Source organism: Muntiacus reevesi, chromosome 7 (assembly GCF_963930625.1).
Source record: "Muntiacus reevesi chromosome 7, mMunRee1.1, whole genome shotgun sequence".
Lineage (NCBI taxonomy): Eukaryota > Metazoa > Chordata > Mammalia > Artiodactyla > Cervidae > Muntiacus > Muntiacus reevesi.
The window spans coordinates 38,235,177-38,248,187 of NC_089255.1; the positions used below are offsets into that span (position 1 = coordinate 38,235,177).

Here is a 13,011-nt window from a genome sequence, read left to right on the forward strand (position 1 = left end):
ATTCATTATATCTTTTAATATGCTTACACTGGTGGCTCAGATGGTAAAAAGTCTGCCTGCAAAGCAGGACATCTGAATTTCATCTCTGAGTTGGGAAGATACCCTGGAGATGGAAACAGCAACATACTTCAGTATTCTTGCCTGGAAAATCCCAGGGATGGAGGAGCTTACTGGGCTACAGTCCATGGGGTCGCAAAGAGTCAGACATGACTGAGAAACTAACACACTTCGAAGTAAATGTTCAAAAGTGTGAACAATTATAACACTGCATTAGCCCATTTGGATATAAATATATAGCTTTTTCTGATTATAAAAGCAATATATATTTATCTTTTTTATTAAAGTACAGTTGATTAACAATATTATATTTGTTTCAGGTATACAGCATAATGCTGCATTTTAGCAGATTATACTCCCTTATACTTCCTTCATGGATCACAGCTTTGTCATGGTGAAAGGGCTTGTGTAACTCAAGTGAAGCTATGAGCCATGCTGTGGAGGTCCACCCCAGACAGGCAGGTAATGTTGAAGAGTTCTGACAAAATGTGGTCCACTGAAGGAGGGAATGGCAACCCACTCCAGTATTCTTGCCTGGAGAACCCCATGAAGGGTATGAAAAGGCAAAAGGACATGACACCAGAAGATGAGTCCCACAGGTCAGAAGGCGTCCAATATGCCACTGGGGAAGAAGGGAGAGCAATTACTAATAACTCCAGAAAGAATGAAGCAGCTGGGCCAAAGCAGAAACAACACTAAGTTGTGGATGTGTCTGGTGATAAAAATAAAGTCCGATGCTGTAAGGAACAATATTGCAAAAGAACCTGGAATGTTAGGTCCATGAATCAAGGTAAATTAGATGTGGTCAAGCAGGCGATGGCAAGTGTGAACATCGACGTTTTAGGAGTCAGTGAAGTAAAATGAAAGGGAATGGGCGAATTTAATTCAGATGACCATTACATCTACTACTGTGGGCAAGAATCCCTCAGAAGAAATGGAGTAGCCCTCATAGTCAACAAGAGAGTCTGAAATGCAGTACTTGGGTGCAGTCTCAAAAATGACAGCGAAGCCTGATGGACTACGGTCCAAAGGGTCCCAAAGAGTTGGACATGACTGAGCATATTTAGTAAAATTTCAACTGTTATCTAGTTGTTGTAGGAGAAACTAGTAAATTACCATCATAAAACTTGTATAGATTCACAAAAACACACTAATATTCTTTAGTTGCTTAACTCTGGACAGTTTCTATAAAGCCAAGGGTTACCAGTGCAGAGCCCTTTCCCATGTGGGCTCAACCCACAATATAGGACAAGTTGGGGGCCAGACTTCTCAAAGTGAATTTCTGGAAATTCTTCCTCACTGAATGCTCCTCATGGTTCATGGAGGAATCGTGACCTGAAGAGGAGTAACTGTGATCGCCAAGCCCGGATAAACCTGTCTCCTCTGAGGTGGGGCACAAAGCTAGATCTTGTTTGCCAGCAGATGGTGAGCCAGTGAGCTGGATGACAAGGAGAAAGACACTTCTCACCTCTGAACCTCCAGCACCTTATCACGATAATGGCGTCAGTATATCAGTTCTTAAAGTCCTGTCCAGTAAGAAAAATTGATGCACCTAAGTTTCTATGAAAAGTCTCTAACTGAATCTCTGACTTTTCTAGTCAGAGATGTAAAAGACAATCCCTTTGCACTTGAAGACTATTAAATTCAATAAAATGCTTACTAGGAATTCTGAAAGTGTCAATGTCTTATTCACTTATTTTTAATTTTTTTCCTGGCTTAAAATAGAAAATATCATCCTTCTGACTCTAGATCTTTTGTCTTTTGCCATGAGGGAAAAAAAAAACAACAAAAAGTTATTGAGGATGAAGAAAGAGAGAGGTGGAGAGTGAGAGGAGAGGGGAAGAGAAAGAGAAATAGATGAATTTGTAGCATTACAGGAAAAAAGATAAAAGCTAACTATGAGCAAGTTTGAGATGGATTACATTTTCCATTTAGGTTAGGAATTTCACTTACTCAAAATGTTTTTTTGAAGCAATCGGATATTTAGTCAGTCCAAAGAAAAGAAATGTATGTCTTCTTCAAAAAATGAATTAGGTTCTGATTAATGAATAGCAAAGAGCTAGATAATTTTAATTTTATACTAAATTTCATGACATTGAACACTCTTGATAGAAAAATCAATCATGTGAAATACCTCTTGTCTTCAGAGAGAGAATGATTAAAAGTTCTTCTGAAGAGAAAAACATTACATTTTAAATAATTGAAAACAATTTTTAGACAATTTATCTTCCTTTACAATTGTTTTCTGAATAAAGGCTTAGAATAAAAATGGAATTGCACATTAGAATTATCTTTCCTGAAAAGAACCTTTTCAGGAAAGGATCAAGGGAAGGGTAAAATAGGGAGGTATATGAGGGATTTGAAAATAGGACATGGTGACAAATAGCACAGTTATTTGATAGAGAAAAATGTGTAGTTTTGATGTTGTTTTGGATTTTGTTTTTAATTTTTTGTTGCAAAATACAATCACAGATGTCTGGAGTAATTGTAATACAACTTTAAGGCTGTTTGATACTATGAAGGGAAAAGAACTAAGGCAGTAAAAGTAATAGGCGTGATCAAACATATAAGAACAATTACTGTCCCAGAAGTGGACAGATGATGGAAGATTAAAAAAGCTAGTCAGGAAAGCAATTTGAATAGTTTCAAGATCAGCTATTTTTAAATATATTCTTGTTTTCAGAAAAGGGAAATGACTTCAGAAATCTATCCACAACTCTATCTGATGCTACTGTTAAGTATTAAGGAAATTTCACTAGATTCTCTGAAGAGTCTCTTCATGTGTTTTTGTGGAAAAGAATTCCTAATCCTAGAACTTAACTTATCCCCCTCTACTCTGAAATTTCTTTGAAAGGAAGAACAGGGCATTTTTTCCCTGTTTAGCTAGACCCTACATAGTATTCAGTGAATAAATATTTGTTTAATAGATTTTAAATTATGCAGCTTTGATACTTTTAAATTTTTTTATTAAATTAAGAATTAGAAATATTTTAAGATCATATGACATTATCCATTGGGATGATCAAAATAAATAATCTTTTTAACAAGCAGACTATTTTGTAACCACATTATTCCTTATTTCATGCAGTAGAAATCATCTGAATGTACATAATTAGTTTGATTTGAGGGATATCATCTACTTTAAATCCAACTTGTTATGCTTTACTATGATTAATATATGGAAGATGATGAAAATTATCTTAAATGGTAGAACGGATTTTATGCCAATGTAAAAATACCACCCACTTAGAGAGGACAAGCTGATGCTCACATGTTGCATTACTGTCTGCCAGCAGAAAGATCCATTTCAACGCACTTGTCTAAACACAGTGTCTATGTGACTATTTGAGCATTACATTGTATTTTTACTTATTAAGGATAAGCAACACTAGTGAGAAGTATTAATAGCATACAGTATCTCATAATTCAAATATGAATTAAGCAAAAAGAGAAATCTATGCTTTTCAAGGGAATCTCAGGTGGCACTAGAGGTAAAGAACCCGCCTGCCAATACAGGAGATGTAAGAGACGTGAATTTGATCCCTGGATCGGATAGACCCCGGGAGGACGAAGCAACAATATCTCCAGTATTCTCGCCTGAGAAGTCCCAAGGATAGAGGAGCCTGACCAGCTCCTGTCCACGGGGTCACAAAGAATCAGACACGTCTGAGCACACATGCATGCTTTTCAAAATCTTTAGCTCCCGTCACAAGGTGCTTGGGATTAAATACATATGTTCATTTATGAAGGAAAAGAAATAAATTATAGACTGTGTAAAATACTGAAAAATTGTCAATAACTGGATCTAAAATTAGAGTTAAATAGGGAGTTTGCAATATTTTTAAGCAGCCTAGAAACAAACTTTACTCATAGCTTCCAGAAATGTTGTTTAATATTAACCTATCTTTCAAGAAAAATTTAAGAATACAATATTAGTGAAATTATCTATGAAAAGACAGCAAATATTTCTTTGTCTAGCCTAGAGTTGGGCCTCAGTAAATGTAAGTGAATAAAGAGTAAATGTTTATCATGTAAATAATTTAATGAAAAAAAAATAGCAAGTGAAAGGGAGCAGTCTCACTGTTTTCACAGCTTTTGCTATGAAATGAAGAGTCAGTGTATAGTCTTCCCTATGAAGCTGTCCTCAGTTCTCCTAGAAAGCATGAAGAGTTTAATCTTTCTACTTCATGCGCCCCCATTTTAGCATATATTAGCTTGAATTAAAATTATTTGCATGCCTATTTCCTTAATAAGACTTAAAATATTTTGTGAGAAGAGCCATTTCTGTATTCCTTCAGTTCACTTCAGTTGCTCAGTCATATCTGATTCTTTGCAACCCCATGAATTGCAGCACGACAGGCCTCCCTGTCCCATCACCAACTCCTGAAATCCACCCAAACCATGTCCTTTAAGTCGGTGATGCCATCCAACCATCTCATCCTCTGTTATCCCTTTTTCCTTCTGCCCTCAATCTTTCCCAGCATCAGGGTCTTTTCCAATGAGTCAGCTCTTAGCATCAGGTGGCCAAAGTACTGGAGTTTCATCTTCAACATCAGTCCTTCCAATGAACACCCAGGACCGATCTTCTTTAGGATGGACTGGTTGAATCTCCTTGCAGTCCAAGGGACTCTCAAGAGTCTTCTCCAATACCACAGTTCAAAAGCATCAATTCTTCGTGTTCAGCTTTCTTTATAGTCCAACTCTCACATCCATACATAACTAATGGAAAAACCATAGCCTTGACTAGATGGAACTTTGCTGACAAAGTCATGTTTCTGCTTTTCAATATGATGTCTAGGGTGGGTCATAACTTTCCTTCCAAGGAGTAAGCATCTTTTAATTTCATGGCTGCAGTCACCATCTGCAGCAATTTTGGAGCCCAGAAAAATAAAGTCAGCCACTGTTTCCCCATCTACTTCCCATGAAGTGATGGGACCAGATGCCATGATCTTAGTTTTCTGAATGTTGAGCTTTAAGCCAACGTTTTCACTCTCCTCTTTTACTTTCATCAAGAGGGTCTTTAGTTCCTCATCACTTTCTGCCATAAGGGTGGTGTCATCTGCATATCTGAGGTTATTGATATTTCTCCCGGCAATCTTGAGTCCAGCTTGTGCTTCCTCCAGCCCAGCGTTTCTCATGATGTACACTACATATAAGTTAAATAAGCAGGGTGACAATGTACAGCATTGACATACTCATTTTCCTATTTGGAACCAGTCTGTTGGTCCATGTCCAGTTCTAACTCTTGCTTCCTGACCTGCATATAAAGTTCTCAAGAGGCATGTCAGGTGGTCTGGTGTTCCCATCTCTTTCAGAATTTTCCACAGTTTATTGTGATCCACACAGTCAAAGGATTTGGCATAGTCAATAAAGCAGAAATAGATGTTTCTCTGGAACTCTCTTGCTTTTTCAATGATCCAGCGGATGTTGGCAATTTGATCTCTGGTTCCTCTGCCTTTTTTAAAATCAACTTGAACATCTGGAAGTTCAAGTTTCACATATTGCTGAAGCCTGGCTTGGAGAACTTTGACCATTACTTTACTAGCGTGTGAGATGAGTGCAATTGTGAGGTAGTTTGAGCATTCTTTGGCATTGCCTTTTTTGGGATTGGAATGAAAACTGAACTTTTCCAGTCCTTTGGCCACTGCTGAGTTTTCCAAATTTGCTGGCATATTGAGTGCAGCACTTTCACAGCATCATCTTTTAGGATTTGAAATAGCTCAACTGGAATTCCATCACCTCCACTAGCTTTGTTCATAGTGATGCTTCCTAAGGCCAACTTGACTTCACATTCCAAGATATCTGGATCTAAGTGAGTGATCACACCATCATTATTATCTGGGTCATGAAGATCTTTTTTTGTATAGTTCTTCTGTGTATTCTTGCTACTTCTTCTTAATATCTTCTGCTTCTGTTAGGTCCCTACCATTTCTGTCCTTCATGTATCCTTATTACCTAAAATAAAGATGTATTTTTTAGACGTTAACAGAACATATTTGTGTTTTTGTGCATGTGCTCAGTTGTGTCCAACTCTTTGCAACCCCATGGACTATAACCCACCAGGCTCCTCTGTTCATGGAATTTTCCAGGCAAGAATACTGGAGTGGGTTGACATTCCCTAGGGATCGAACACATCTCCTGCATTAGCAGGCAGATTCTTTACCACTGCTCCACTTGGGAAGCCCAACACACATTTAATAGAAGTTTAAAAAAAAAAAATATTGAGACATAAAAGACACAAGAAAGGAAAGACTTAAGAATTTCATAAATGTTAATATTTTCATACATTTGCTGTGAAGTATGAGACAAAGGTTAGAGGCTAAAAACAGCTCATATTACATCATAAGAGTATGTCCTATGATATGTTACTGTTTTCATCACCTCTGGCTTTGTAAATAGTTCAACAGGGAATGCAAGAATAGCTGGTGTGGTTTGTGGAGAGAGCAAAATGTTATGTAATTAATTTGTAGCCTTGACTGGATGAAAGATGTACTCTAATCTTAGTAAACGTTTATTGCAAAGTAATCATGCTATCGTGTGCTAAAATATTTTCTTGAAACAAAATGTTGTGAACTTTTTATCTGCAACTGATGAGCTTCCTGTGAATTATTAAAAGGCAAAACAGGGGGAAATTGTTTAGTTACCAAATTAATCTATACTGCATAGAAAGTAAAATTCTAAAAAGCGCAACCTTTCTGCTAAAGATCTTAGGTCACTACATTCATATTTTGATCTCCATGACATTCAGATAACTGGTTGAAATGTTAAAAATTCAGTCAATGCTGAAGTTGTTTACACCCGTCTTGTGCCAAACATCTAGTCTGACATTTTGGACTGAATTGTTTGAATTGATCATTTGTCTTGACATCAAATACACCGATATTCACACACACATACATACATACCCACATACACACACACCTATCCACATTTAAACAGTGGCAGTTTTTCTGCTTTATAATAGTTTTTATTCATTGTAGAAAATTACAAAATTCCATGCAACTGTGAATATGACTAGTTCATAGCGTGAAATGATCTTCTTAGGTTGCAAGCAGAAAATAATTTTTAAACTTCCCTAATTTTAATTTCTGGGCATGGAATGAAATACCAGGTAGATTCCCTGCTTTTTCATTATTTTTCGAAATTACCAACTGCTCTGATCATGTTAGTTGCAGAGGCAACTTTTAGGTAATTAATCTCCATCCAATGCCTAAAGGAAAATTCCAGATTCATACCTTCCATGAATGTGACTGCGTGCCTGCCTCAGACTTGGGAGCCTGCTCTGACAAGGGGCATGGCTGCCTCTGTCTGGCTCTGACTTCTCTCCCTCCTGCTTATAGTGTTTCTGATTCCTCCAGTCAGGGCAGAACATCAGGTGAACAGATCAAGCTCTTAATTAGCTGGATCAATTGCAATCTGAGGTTGGCTCTCTGTATAGCAGGTGAACAACTCCTGGTTCTTTTTCATGAGTTATCCTGGGATTTCTCAGAGATTATTCTCAGGGGCACTACTCCGATCTCTAATATAGACCTGCCTCCTCTCTGTATGAGTTCTCAGCCTGCTCTTCAGGCTTTCTGGCAGTGCCCCTTTCATTTTATCCCCTCAGTACCTAGTAGTCTTGTTGGCGATATCCCTTATAAGGTGACTGCAGACAGTCACGTTGACAGGGTCCACATTTGGACCCTGGGAACCACAAGCCTTTGCCTAGTCTTCATTGGAAATGCAAAACTCACTGAGGATTGCACTACATTCTTATTCCTTACCAGATCAGAGATGCTCCAGACACATAACCTTGCCTCTTGGCTTGTAAAGTGTATCAAATGACATACATTTTGTCTCACATTTTAAGATTACCCTATGAATGTTCACTAGAGACAATGAGAAGCCATCTCTGTGTGCAGAGCACAACAACAAGCCTCTCAGAAGAGAAACTTAACTTACCTCACCTCATCCTCTCAGCCTCCTAAACACCAGCCTCTTACATAAACATAGCTGGGCTAAATAGGCTGGGGTTAGCAGAACTGGATTTGAATTATGCCCTTTATGAATCCTGCAAAGGAGGTACAACAACTCTTAAGGATGCAAGGCACATTAAAAACAATTCAGTTTTTCTTCTTAGAATCTGTAGCCTCTTTCAAAATGCAGAACAAAGAGGACAACTCACTTTTAATGTTCAATTGCATAAAGAATCACTGCACATGTTGCCTATTTTTCACTTTCTTCCCATTAATACAAATAAAACTGAGTTCATGCTATAGATAGTTATATATAATTAATTGTTACTTAAGAGATCATGATTATTTGCCCATGTTACTAAATATTTATGCAAAATGGAATTGTTTAAATGATTGAATAGTACTATTGGATTGGGTGTCTGGAGAAATAGATTTCTGGGCCATATGGAACCATATCTTAACCAGTTAAAGAGGACACTGAGCCATCCAATGACTGAATAGATTTCTGGATTGGCTCATTTGGAGAGAAAGTGAGTGTTCTCTAAGTGTAGGTGGGTGTGAGATAATAGGAAAAAAAAACTACATATATATATATATATATATATATATATATATATACACATACACACACACACACACACACACACATATACACACACACATAATCTCTGTCCCTAGTTGTTGGTACAGAGCTCCTAAGAACTCTTGCAATTTCTTCAGTAATAAAAACGCTAGGAACTCTTTAGTTCTAATATCTGTCTTCGTCCCTGACAGGATTTCTAAAACCCTTTTAAATTCCTTAGTGATAAGACCACTGGGAGCAACTTTGATTCTAATGAGACAACTCTTGGTGGGTTCCTGGATAGGGGCTGGTCACCAGAAAGATCAAGCTATGATTCAGTTCAGTTCAGTCGTTCAGTTGTGTCCGATTCTTTGCAACCCCATGAACCATAGCATGCCAGGCCTCCCCGTCCGTCACCAACTCCAGGAGTTTACCCGAACTCATGTCCATTGAGTCAGTGATGCCATCCAACCGTCTCATCCTCTGTCGTCCCCTTCTCCCCTCACCCTCAATCTTTCCCAGCATCAGGGTCTTTTCCAATGAGTCAGCTCTTCACATCAGGTGGCCAAAGCTTTGGAGTTTCAGCTTCAACATCAGTCCTTCCAATGAACATTCAGGACTGACTTCCTCTAGGATGGACTGGATGGATCTCCTTGTAGTCCAAGGGACCCTCAAGAATCTTCTCCAACACCACAGTTCAAAAGCATCAATTCTTCGGTGCTCAGCTTTCTTTAGAGTCTAACGCTCACATCCATACATGACCACTGGAAAAACCATAGCCTTGACTAGACGGGCCTTTGTTGACAATGTCTCTGCTTTTCAATATGCTATCTAGGTTGGTCATAACTTTCCTTCCAAGGAGTAAGCATCTTTTAATTTCATGACTGCAGTCACCATCTGCAGCGATTTTGGAGCCCAGAAAAATAAAGTCAGTCACTGTTTCCACTGTTTCCCCATCTATTTCCCATGAAGTGATGGGACCAGATGCCACGATCTTAGTTTTCTGAATGTTGACCTTTAAGCCAACTTTTTCACTCTCCTCTTTCACTTTCATCAAGAGGCTCTTTAGTTCTTTTTCACTTTCTGCCATAAGGGTGGTGTCATCTGCATATCTGAAGTTATTTATATTTCTCCCAGCAATCTTTATTCCAGCTTGTGCTTCCTCCAGCCCAGCATTTCTCATGATGTACTCTGTATATAAGTTTATAAGCAGGGTGACTACATACAGCCTTGACATACTCCTTTTCCTATTTGGAACCAGTCTGTTCCATGTCCAGTTCTAACTCTTGCTTCCTGACCTGCATACAGATTTCTCAAGAGGCAGGTCAGGTGGTCTGATATTCCCATCTCTTTCAGAATTTTCCTGTTTACTGTGGTCCACACAGTTAAAGGTTTTGGCATAGTCAATAAAGCAGAAATGGACGTTTTTCTGGAACTCTCTTGCTTTTTCAATTATCCAACAGTTGCTATCAGGCTATGATTAGAAGCTTGGAATTTCCAACCTGACATTCTTCTTCCAGAGAAGAGAGAAAGACTGGAAACAGTCAATAGTTGATCATGCCTACGTGTGGAAGCCTTCATAAAATCCGAGCCAGTCCATCTGAAAGGAAATCAGTCCTGAATATTCATTGGAAGGACTGATGTTGAAGCTGAAACTCCAATTCTTTGGTCACCTGATGCAATGAACCAACTCATTGGAAAAGACGCTTATGCTGGGAAAGATTGAAGGTGGAGGAGAAGGGGATGACAGAGAATGAAATGGTTGAATGGCATCACCGACTAAATGGACATGGGTTTAGGTGGAGTCTGGGAGTTGGTGATGGACAGGGAAGCCTGGCATGCTGCAGTCCATGGGGTCACAAAGAGCCAGACCTGACTGAGTGACTGAACAGAACTGAACTGAACTGATAGCTATGGACTAAGTGGGAGGGGGTGACAGATGTGAGCAGCCTGTCTTATAAAAACCTCCTGAATGATAACTATTCTCTTGTTTCCTCCATCCAGTCGAGAAGTTCACACCCAGAGCCACATTGGACAGCCTTGTGTTGAAGATAGTAGAGCAGCTCTTAGCTCAGGGGTCCATAGCAGATTCCTTTTCCCATTGTCTATCCTGCCTTTGCCTAACAACGGATTATACTGCTTGTGTGTGAGAAATAAACTTTCATTATGCAAACTGAGGTAAGAGGCATTTCCATCCTATTTCTATTTCTACATGTTGATATTCATATTATCACTTTAGTCTTATTGGATGTTAATATTTCATAGCTTTGAAAATAATCCAACCCTGAATCAACAGATCGTCAAACAAAATTTTCCCATCAACACTGTTTTGCATTGATTCTTAGTAACCATTCATCTCTTAAACAACCAAAATGCATTATAATATTTGGCATTGGTTACCAATCATCACTGCAGTTCAGAGACCAATCTCTAACGATTATTTTTGAAAGGAAGTCAATTTTTAAAATCATAAAATTCACAGAAGAAAAAAGAGAATTTATTTTTTATGTTCAAACTATTAGAATTTTTATTTGAATTCAAATTTAGTCTAGTAGATTGCTATTAACAAATATTTCTGGGAGTGATGGGGAGCTCTTGCATTCACAAAGAGATTGTATGCTGTTTAGTGACTTTAAATTATCTACCTTGGTAGGGAGTTAATTTTTGACATACAGATACTAACAAGTTAATTTATTTTTATTAGTAATCAAAGCTAAGTCAAATACCACAATTGAGTTTTTAGAATTATTTTTGCCTTACTGACAAAAAAACAAGATATCAGGACAAATTTTCCACATAAACCATAAGAATGATCTTCTGGAAGGAGCATGTGAAACACATTTTTTAATAGAATATAAGAAAAATACATAGATAATGGAATTCTCCTTAGAAACCTTGGGATATATGCCATACCCGCATCCCTTTTTGAAGGATTTTGCAAATAAAAATGCTTTTGTACTTTACACTATGGCTTTGCCCTTGATCAATGGGTCTGGGCAGCCAAGTGTTCACTGACAAGTGAACAAAGAGATTCTAAATTCCTCTAGTGACTGACTGAGCTAATGAATCTCTTTTTGGGGCAGGGGTTAAATTTTGACCAAGAGATTTAACAGAAAGTGAATTAATGCAGACTCAAAGAAACATATACAGAAGGGGCAGAAAATCAAAGGAGTGAAACCTCAGAAACCATAGGTAAGCAAAAACCACAAATTGGAGCAATAGAATAGAGAGGAGATAGACGCTGAAAGAAGCAGAAGTTGCTGAATCACCATCTTGGGAACTACAGAGCTCTCAGCATTGGACACCTGCTGGTGAAGTGAGGTATGATTCCTAGGTGGCTAGAAACATAGCAATCTAAATACAATTATTCCACTTCATTATACATGAAGTTATGCAGTCATTGAGGCTTTCTGTAGTTCTTTATTACTTCTGAGTGGCTTTAAACCAATCCTCTCTTAACTGAAATAATGATAACATATCTCTTACTGGAAACAACTGACAATTCTCATGCCAACAGCAAAAATGTTTCTTTCTGAGTAGTCATTTTTGATTTCTAAAGGAAGATTTTAATTATATTCTGTAATTCTTGATTATAATAAGTCAGAATATTTTCACTGCTTTAATGTATATTGACCAGAGACATGTTAATATGTTTTTTGTTACTCCAGTGTTATTGACTGGAGTGTTTCAATATTCACTTACATAACAAATAGCCAGCCACAGGCATTAGTTTCTGCAAAAATCCCCCAGTAAATAATGTGTTAATTTGTTATTATTATTATTCCATCTTGTGAAAATGTATTTTTCTTATAGATAAAGAGAGGACTTTGCCCAAGTCCTTATGACAGTTAAGTAGAGAAGAGGGGTGCACACATGAATATGAGTATACAGGACTATTTACAAAAGTGAGAATATATGATGCAAACTGTTTGAAATTACTATTTTTATCAATAATGTCATATGAGTATTCTTCCATGTGACTACACAGATGTTATCCTCCATCTTGTTAACTACTGAAAGTATTCTATATCATTGAGGCCTAAGGATTTATTTAACCATTTTACTGAAGGCATGTCTATTATTTCAAGTTTTTATCTTTTGTAAATGTACTATGATATTGAGTAGGACTTTTCCTATCATTTTGATATAAACCTGAAGACAAAAAAGAACTAAGCAAGCCATACTCTGTAGAGAGTTACAAAAATCTGGGACCAGACTACCTCTTAAGATAACTTAGAATTGGCTCAATCCAATGAGTACTAAAAAGAATAAGAGTCATTAGACTTGTATGTTGTCAGTATATAGAAGAGTACTATAGAAATTGGAAAGGACAAAATGCCGGAGTAGAAGGACCCTGAGCTCACTTCCTCTCATGAGCACACCAAAACCACAACTAATGCTGAATAATCATCTATACAAAAGACTGGACCCTACCAA

The 13,011-nt window shown here is 37.7% G+C and overlaps 1 pseudogene; it reads left to right on the top strand.

Moving 5' to 3' along the window:
• Positions 1–630: 630 nt before the first annotated feature.
• Positions 631–13,011, top strand: part of LOC136171891 (craniofacial development protein 2 pseudogene) — a 201,587-nt pseudogene continuing 189,206 nt past the window's right edge.